The sequence below is a fragment of the Arachis stenosperma genome, chromosome 1, assembly GCF_014773155.1.
Source record: "Arachis stenosperma cultivar V10309 chromosome 1, arast.V10309.gnm1.PFL2, whole genome shotgun sequence".
Classification (NCBI taxonomy): domain Eukaryota; kingdom Viridiplantae; phylum Streptophyta; class Magnoliopsida; order Fabales; family Fabaceae; genus Arachis; species Arachis stenosperma.
The window spans coordinates 96,834,891-96,844,062 of NC_080377.1; positions in this window are offsets into that span (position 1 = coordinate 96,834,891).

Consider the following 9,172-nt stretch of genomic DNA (forward strand, 5'->3'; position numbering starts at 1 on the left):
ATATATCTATTGGTGGTTTAGATCACTAAATATCTAAAGCAACTTGCAACAAATATAGGCTGAGTTTTTTAAACATTGTAAAAAGATGTGTGAATTTTTTTTATATTTTTTTATAAGTGAATTTAATATTGTTATGGAAAAGAAAAATTGTTTTTGTCAGAATACATAAAATGATGGAGACATTTTGTATGTAATTAAAATTTTTTATTGGTTAAAACAAAAATGGCACTGCTGTTTTGTGTAGAAATAAATAATAAAAAATGATAGAAGTGGAAAACAGTGTTATTGTTTTGCGATGGAATAATATTTTTTTTTAATTTAAAAACTGGAAAATAGTGGTATTGTTTTATGTTGAAATGAATTTTATTATTGAGAATGGTTAAAATGGTGTTGATATTTTACAGAAAAATGAAAACGTCGTTGACATTTAGTACTAGTATAAATAAAAAATATAAAATTAACTATAAAAAGTATGTTGGTGATCTGCTAGAAACACTTTGAGTAGAGTAAATAGTGAGCAACACAAAGTTTTTCGTCTTTAGATTTTGAGAGACTTCAGAGCTCTTAGTTTTTTAACAGTTAAAACTGTTTTGCATTTGTTGAGTGAAATAAATTGTAGGTAAATGTAGTAAGTGTATAAAATGGAGAGTTATGTTAGTTTAAAAATATATTTCAATGGTCAGATTATGCATGATACACATGAGGGGTGTGAGTTTTTTGTGTGAGAATCCATGTGTTATTGTTGTTCCTCTTTCAATAATATATGAAGGATTTAAGGGTGTATTTTGTCAGAATGTAGATCATCAAGGCCTGAAAAAAGTGACAAATATTTTGTACATGTAGCTTGTGTTAGTATTTGGTAGTTTCGTTCAATTTCAAATAATGCATGTGGCTGATGAAGCTGGTATACAAGGAATGTTTTCGACCTACCATCAAACTAGAATACGAGCCTCGCTTATCGAGTTATAATCAAGTTATACGTTGAGTTTGAAGAAATTGAAGATGTTGATTTTCCAGAACCCAATATAGACTGCAAGCGAGCAAGTGGAAAGCTAGTATCCATCGGCAGCGGTCCTATTGACGGCATTCGTATCCATGCCCATACATGGAGCAACGGCAGAAGACCATCCATGTCCTTACAATCATATATAGATGCCCGACATAAGGATTGATACATGTGTGCAAGGCAAGCTGAACCCCAACTAAACTTATGAATTTGAGAAAACTCACAAAGCAACGGCAAAATACTTCCACTGCACAGTGATTCCAGATTTGTCACTAAATAACATTGTTCCAAATAGACACATTATGTGACATTTTACATAAGTTTTTCTGCTTACTAGGTCAGTCAAATGTTGGCGCTGCTTTAGGGTGCAGAACCATGCCATGCTAGCTTGATTCCGCTTTCTCTATGGTCGTTTAGGTCAGGAGCACTAACAAATTAGATCATGTACTCGTTTTCTAACCCACTTGTGCTGTGGTCATTAGTTGATCCAGTAACTGGCAAGCCGTGAGTTCAGAGTCTAAAAATCATGGCTACGTCCTCCAAGATAATTAGCACTCTCCGTGTGGAATATGAAACGTGTGCGTCTCAGGTCGCCACCTTTTAACCAGTGCGTCCATAGTTGAATCGTGAGACATGATCCTTCCAATATGAGATATATGATATAACCCACTCTCTCTTAGTTGTTCTTCTGCCCTAACATCGTATGAGTCTATTTGGTGTAAGTGTCTCGTGTGCAAATTTCTTGAACTATGAAAATAAAAGTAATAACTAACAGTCAATAACCAGAACTAGTTAATAATTGCTATTACTAAATTAATATTCGGTTTAATAACAAATATAATTAATAATTAATAAAATTTCAAATAATTTATAATTACTAATTGAATTATTAATTATTAAGCACAATAATAAACATAAAAATTACTTACATATACAAAATGTTAAAAATATTCTGATATATGTTTGTAAATACATGCGATGTCATGTTTTTCTATTTTTGTCTTTAATTCTACAATAAAAAAATATACAAACTATTATTTATATTTTTTTTCTTTTTTACTGAAAACATTAATAATAATAACTCTTAATCTATTTACTAAACATATATCCTAATTCCTAAGTATTAAAAATTATCCGATCTAAATCTGTTTCCATTATTTTCTAATATATATTGCAAAAAAGCCTAAAATTAGTAAACATAGCTAAAATTTAACAACAATAATTCTATTTTTCAATAAATAATTAAAATAAAAAACCTAACGATATCTATATTAATAATAATTAATAATAATTCAGTTCTATTATTAAAAAATAAAAACTAAACGCACTACACATAAATTAACTAAAAAATTAAACTAATAAAAACGGAAACATCTAACATTTTATATAAAAAAAATCTAAAAATAACCCATACTCATTAAATAATAATTAAGGCTAATATATTTTAGTCAACTTTTAATCTAAAAACCTAAATCACTAAAAAATTATATCCTAATTAAATAAATAATTCTGTTTTGAAATCAATTACTTTAAATAAAACTAAAATTACTAAATAATTACGGTTTTTAATAAATTATTTAAAATATAACTAAAATTACTAAAAACATCTATTTTTCAAAAATAAATTAAAACAAAACTAAAATTACTAAAATAGGCTGCTTTTAAAAAATATATATAAAATGAAACTAAAATTAATAAAATTTCTATTTTTTAAAAAAAATTAACTAAACTAAAACTAAAATTAATATATATATATATATATATATATATATATATATATATATATATATATTAACATCCAATTAATACTATACACTAACGATAATTTATTAACACTAACAACTAATACTACTATTATAACTATAATGAAGAAAATATATTTTTTAACTACTCCTAATCAACTAACAATTAATTTATTTATCTACTTAACAAAAAATTAATTTAAAAAATTATATACTATTTGTTTCTAAAATTTTTAATTCAAAAAAATAGAATTAATCCTAACTAATTACTAATAAAACGTATAAAATATTAATCTTTTTCTATATATGATTGGCTGCTATTTTCTTTGTTGCGGAGTAAGAAAAATCCAATTTTTAGCTTTGTTCCTCCAACAGAATGGAGTAACTGGGGGTGGAGACTCTGAACCAAAAACAAAAGATTGAAGGAAAAGGAGAGTTGGGTTTTCGGTTACGTGTGGGAAGAGAGAGGGAGTTGCCACGTGTCGGCCATGCAGAACAAAATGTCGATGACGTTTTCTTTAATACGTCAGTGCCTTTTTTGCTTAATGGCGTCGACATTTTCGTCACGGCAACTGACGACTCTTATAGCACCGTTATTCTCGTCTGCTAGACCATTTTGGTGGGTAACACTACCTTTGGTCCAATATTAAAAAAAAAAGTTCACAAATATACCCACCTTACAAAGCTTGAATTTATTTTCTTTCCATTGAATTTCTGATCGATTTTACTTTTAATTCTTTAGGTTTTTAGATTTTTTTAAGTTGGTCAAAATTTTGAACTCATGTTTCTCTAACTTCCAAAATTTATTCTTGAATCTTGAATATTTAGCAAGTAGCATTATTATAGAATATCTTAAATCTTTTAAATATATTGATAAATAGATACTACATTTAATGAGCTTCATTTATAGTATATAATAATTTGGTTCCTAAGGTGAATTCAATGAGAACGACGAACATGAGTTCGATGTATTGGAGTTCATGCGATAGTGAGAGGGACAATGATGAGATTTGGAATTTTGAGTTGCTTAAAATTGACTTTAGATTCATTATCTCTGAAAAATTTGTAAGTATATCAGTATATTAGTATTTTTAATCGTTAATCTTAATTTAAAAAATATATATATATTATATATAATTAAGATTAATGATTAAAATTTATTAAAATACTAGTATAACGGTATATTTAAAAGTTTTTCTATTTCTTTTTGTTGATTCTAACACTATTTTTATTTTTGTTATTGTTCTTGTTATTTTATTTTTTTGTTTAAATTTTATTTATAATATTTAAAAACTTTGGACCGGAAGTTTTTGTTTTTTATTTTTGTTGTAAGCTTTTGTTATTGGCTTTTAAATTTATTATTTTTTGTTGATCGTGGTTTAGAATGAAAATAGCAAATAAGAATTGGACAAAATAAAATCTTATGGCAGCAAGTTATTGACAGTAACAGGATGACGACAGTGGTAGAAAGTGTAAGGAATGGGAGTTGGGATTTCGGGTGAGTATGAGTATAAGTATAGGGTAGTAGGTTGGAAATTGATTGTGGGAGGAGTGACCAGCACGTGATTGTGATGGTGATGGTGGAGATGGTGAAGAAGATGAGAATAATTTAAGAATTTAATATGATTTTTTTTAAAAAGTCAATAAAACCTTAAAGTTTAGGTATTTTTGTCAAACAGATGGTATAATGTTAGTTTTATTTTATTTTATTTTTTTTGGATATTTTTGTCAACATTTTAAATATTCATGGGTAGAAATAGTAGTTTATTATTTGTTTTATCACATAATCTTTTATATAGTGAATTATGGATTGATAGTTTATATGATTCTCTTGTTAATTAAGGAATATCAGAGCTAGAAATACATTAAAAAAATCCATAAAGATTGAAGAAAAAATAGATTAGCATGAATAAAATCATTGAGTTGAGTGTCATATATAAAGTAATGATGCTTTGACTAATTTTTATTTACTAACTCTCTCAAAATTAATCAATGTTAATCATATTGACATGGAAATTGCTATGAAAGAGTTTGAACAAAATTGGAGAGCAACAGACTTTTAGAGATATCCAAAGGCTAAAAAAAACAAAAAAAGTTAAGATTTGCTAAATATTATTGGCCAATCATCCAATATATCATGGATAATTTATGAGGATTTTAATCTAGTTCCAGGACAAACAAATAAGTACAAAAAAATCCAATCACGTACACTCAAAGCCAATGATTTAGAGATGCAATTCAGACAAATAAATTTTTTGATATAAGATTTATGGGTTGTTTCTTCACATGGACAAATGGATAAGGTGAGGCTAATAACATCCAAGAATACCTAGATAGAATGTTTGTAATTATTGATTGAAAAGATGCTTTTTTTTCAAACAATATAGATCGGATTATAGCCTAATCCATGTCAATATTAAAGGACAAAAAACTGCTAGAAAGAGAACATGTTATAAATTCATATTTGAAGAAATTTGACTTACCAATGAGAGCTACAAGAATGTTGTAGAGAAGGCTTAGAGAGAAAACCAAGAAACTATCACGGACAAAATTAGGCATTGCGAGAATAGACTTAACTCATGAGATAGACAAACATTTGGGGATATGGCCAAAAAAGTCTAAGACCTACAAAACAACCTCCAAGATCTAAACTCCAGAAACAAGAATGAAAAAATGCTACTACGAATCAAAGAAATAGTGGCGAAACTTGATGAAGTCCTAAAAGAAGAGGAATTTCATTGAGCACAAAGGGTAAGAACGAATTGGTTAAGACATAGCAACAAAAATACCAAGTTCTTTCATTAAAAAGTATCTCCAAAGAAAGAGAAGAAACAAGATCAAAGCTATCGTAGATGATGTTGGCATTACCTACGAAGATGAGGATAAGATTGAATCAGTTATGGCGAGCTATTTCAACAGTCTCTTTAGCTCAGAAGAAACAGAAAATATTCAAAAAGCTACTGAAGTTGTTAGGGGAAGACTTAGCCGAGTAGATAGAGAATTTTTGGATGAAGATTTTACTAAAGAAGAAATTCTCAAAGCCCTTAAACAAATGTATCCCACCAAGGCCTTCAGCTTCGATGGCATATCGGTCCTCATTTAACAAAAGATATGAAATGTTAATGGAAAGACGTGACCAGAGCAGCTCTCAAAGTGCTCAATAATAGTGAAAGATTTGTCTACACTCAACTTTACACACATTTATCTAATTCCAAAGTTCAAAAGCCCCAAACACACTAAGGAATTTAAGCCAATTTTTTTTTTTTTGTAATGCAATGTTCAAAATCATAGCAAAGACCTTGGCAAACAGAATATCAAAATGTCTTTCCAAAGAATAGGTTAATTATGGACAGTGGCATCGTGGCTTTTGAAAATTTTCTACTACATGAAAATGAAAGTAGACAAATAGAATGGTTATGATAGATTAGAGTGGAGTTTTTTAAAGACAGATTCCATATCCATGGGCTTCTCAAGCAAATAGGTAAGCCTAATTTGCAGTTGTATCTCCACGATTTCCTTCTCTAACCTTCTAAATTAAACCCCTAGCAATACCTTTAAACCCTATAGAGGAATTAGACAAGGAAATCCAATATTTCCTTTTCTCTTTATTTTATGTGCTTAAGTTCTTTTAGAATAGCAAATTTATCTGGAGAATTAAAATTGTCAGACAAGTACCACAGATTAATCACCTCTTCTTTGTGTACGATAGCATCGTATTCTTTAGAGCTACAAACTAGGACATAAAGAAAATCATAGATGTTTTCTAAATTTACCAATTAGCTTTTTGTCAAAGGATAAACCTAGACAAATCGAAGGTTTATTTCAGCCAAAACATACCAACTAAAAGGCAAATCCTCATTCAAGAATAGCTTGTGATAAAGGCATTAAATTACCATTCTAAATACTTGGGTCTCCCTACTTTTGTAGAATGACCCAAAAGAGAAGTATTTAATTTTATCCAGAAAAGAGTTTGGGAGATGCTAAAAGGTTAGAAGGAGGGATACCTATCTAGAGCGGTAAAGAAATTCTCATTATAACTGTTGTTCAATCCATCCAAACCAACATCATGGGATGTTTCCTCATTCCTAAAAGCCTTTGTCAACATCTAGATGCGATGGTTTGTAAATTCTATTCAAAATCCATTGGGTGAGTTAGAAAAAACTGAGTATAGAAAAAGTGGAAGGCAAGCTGGATTTTGAAAACTTTTAGGCTTTTAATCACGTTCTTTTAGCAAAGACAAACATCTAAATTTCTTAGCAGTTAGAGTTATCAATACCAGATATTACACCAGAACTAGCTTCTTAGATTCAGTAGTAGGTCACACACCTAGCTATACTTAGAGGAGTATTTGGAGTAACAAATCTATCTTAGAAATGGGAGGTCTATAGAAGATAGAAGATGTGAGATTAATTAGGACAAAAAAATTCACCATAGTTGCCAACACAATTATTTTTTCTGGAAATTTATTAAAGATTGTGATTTTAGAATTAAATATGCATACTACAGAATTATATCATATGAATAGCACTTGAGCATATCAAAAATCACAACAAGATATAACAAATCCCACTAGAGAAATTTGTGCAAAATCCAAGCTTATTCTAAAGTCTTCGATATTGTTTGGTGAATCTTGAAAGGCTCCATTCTGACTAAGCGTAACCTACAAAAGAGGAGAATTCAGTGCTTAGCTTTCTGCCCCAGATGTTAGAGACATGAGGAAACAGAAGCTCACCTTATCAAAAATTGTGAGTTTGCCAAAGTCTTCTGATCTTGCAATTCGAGCATCTTCCATCACTGACGACTCAATTTCTAATTGAATCATTGCAATTCTATCCGAGCTTAATGTCGAGAGACAAGATCTCTTCTGAGCAAGTCTGCTTGCTTTGTGGAGTCCTCACAACAAATACATGCTTGAGGAGAAGCTGAGACATCCTAAAAAAGTAGTTGATTTAGCGACGAGAAATCATAAAGAGTTCAAAAAGGTGCTCATCCGGTCCAACCATTGATACAAGATCCCGACTAACATGTACATAGGAGAGCCTTAAGCGCTGATAGATGGGAGAGCCCACCTACCCATCTTTGAAAAATTAATGTAGATGTTACAAGGAGTAATGATGGCTTAATTATATTAAGTGCAGTGATTCATGATCTGCTGGGACTAATTACAGTTACAAACACATGGAACCTAGGAGTTCGCTTTTATCCTCTGAAGCTAAAGCCTTTGCTTATGTTTTAGGGCCTAGATTGGCCCAATATTTTATTTTTTTGAAGTAATTTTGAAAAGAGATAGTATAAAAGTTATCCAAGGTCTTAGATCTTAGAAGGAGCATGAAACTATTTTGCTACTTTAATTACTGATTGCTTTCGATTATCTAGTATTTTTTGAACCATTTTCTATTCCCATGTCAAGAAAAGTGGTAATAGGATAACTCATGAATTGGCTCTTACCAATTCAAACATGGTGTGATGGAAGAAGTCCTCTCACATTTATAATATGATCCTTTTTGACACTATGGGCATAGTTATCAGAACTGAACTGATAATTGAATTAGTCAGAATACTAGGTCACTGGTAGGGATGGCAAGCGCGGAAGCCCATCCCGTCCCGCCCCGCCCTGCCAGAAGTCCGCCCCGTCCCTCCTAGTGTGGCGGTCTCAAAATCCTAGCCCGTCCCGCCTAACGGCGGGCTGGCGGGCCGGTGGGCTAAGCCCGCCAAATAACCTCTTTTTTTTACTTTTAACTATTAAATAATATATATATAAAGATATAAAAAAATCTCTCCTATTTTTTACTTTTAACTATTATAATTTCTAAAAGTATAAACAAATTATAATTTTTATATTCACAAACATTAAAGTCTTTGTAATTATAAATATCTAATAAATATAATTATAAACCAAGTTTTCATCCAAAACATAATTATAAATATTGTTCTCAAAGCAAAATAAACATAATCCAAAACATAATTATAAATATTGTCTCTAAAATAAAATAAATATAATCCAAAATACTCAATTTTCATCTTCATTCTCTTGTAAGTTGGGTTGGGGGAAGTTGGATTTTGGTAACAAAATTGTAAAAATACCCCCTTACTAAAAAAATTCTAAGCCCGGCGGGGAAGCCCGCCCCGCCCCGCTGGTGCACGAATTTGTGATCCGCACAACTAACCAGCAAGTGCACTGGGTCGTCCAAGTAATACCTTACGTGAGTAAGGGTCGATCCCACGGAGATTATTGGTTCGAAGCAAGCTACGTTTATCTTATTATTCTTAGTCAGGATATTATTTAAAATTATCAGTTGGAATTATTAGATTGGAAAAATAAAAGAGAATAATAGCGTTACTTGTTGTGCAGTAATGAGAAATATGTTGGAGTTTTGGAGATGCTTTGTCCTCTGAACTTCAACTCTTCCTTGAAATCCTTTTC